We start from the raw sequence: 1,285 nt of genomic DNA, 5'->3' as shown, positions 1-1,285 counted from the left end.
ACGCCCCGAGCCGAAGGCAGACGCTTAACGACTGAACCACCCAGGCGCTCCCCTTTTTATCATTTTCATAACTGATTTCACACCATCTTTAGAAAACACACACAACAGAACCCAACCAAACAAAAATAAAGCATTATCACTGATACCATGACCCTGCTATCTCTTGTAGCTAACATTCTATTCATCTTAGTCATTTCACTGTCAAATTTCTAGAAGTACCATAACCCCATAACCTCATTTCTTCACTATAAAGTCACCTCTTAACTCTCTAAATCGGGTTTTCTTCTGTACCTGGAAGAACACAAATTACTTCAAAAACAAGATCTTTAATGATATTTCCTCTATATTCATCCTCTTTGACTATCTCTAGTTCATGTTACCCTGTTGCATATCCTGTTTAAAAAAATTTTTTTATGAAAACAACATTTAAAAATTCCTCTATGACATTAAAGGAAATTTTGAAAGAAAATGTTCATCTACACTTCCAAACCCCAATTGTTTTAATTTATCTATGTCCCATGCTTTTTCAGATTGCATAATACTTATATTTTATAGAAGTGCAATCACAGTGTACATATATTTCAGAAGTTTGCTTTAAGAAACTTTTATTGTAGATACTATCCTTGCTTTCATATTTATCATTTCAATAGCCACATAACATTATATCCATTAGCAGATTATATTTTATTTGACTATTTCCCTATGATTGGACATTTAGTCAACTCCCAATTTTTCTGTGCTTTGAACATCTTAATGCATATGGCTTTTTTCTTCTTTATGATTCTGTTCCTAGGACAGGAATGGGATTACCAGATCAATGGGTATAAACATTTTTTATGGATCTTGATTTCCAAAAAGACTACAAATTTTCAATACCACAATGGCACACAAGTGTTCCAACTCCTTTGCAGCTGTAGCATTGGACTTTATAAGAAATCTTTTTGGATTGCCTAAAACACTAATTTGTGGGGCACCTGGGTGGCTCAGTTGGTTAAGCGTCTGCCTTCACCTCAGGTCATGATCCCAGGGTCCTGGGATCGAGCCCCACATTGGGCTCTCTGCTCAGCGGGGAGCCTGCTTCTCCCTCTCCTTCTGCCTGCCACTCCCTCTGCTTGTGCTCATGCTCTCTCTCTCTCTCTCTGTCAAATAAATAAATAAAATCTTAAAAAAACCCCAAAACAAAAAAACCACATTAATTTGTTAACTTCACTTTTTTGATTACTCATGGCATAGAACACTTTTCCATATGTTTACTATTTGTATTTCCTCTTGTATAAACTGTTCA

The sequence above is a fragment of the Ursus maritimus genome (assembly GCF_017311325.1).
Source record: "Ursus maritimus isolate PB19 chromosome X unlocalized genomic scaffold, ASM1731132v1 scaffold_X1, whole genome shotgun sequence".
Taxonomy (NCBI): domain Eukaryota; kingdom Metazoa; phylum Chordata; class Mammalia; order Carnivora; family Ursidae; genus Ursus; species Ursus maritimus.
The sequence above is the reverse complement of the archived record's forward strand: the minus strand, read 5'-3'. Positions refer to the sequence as shown.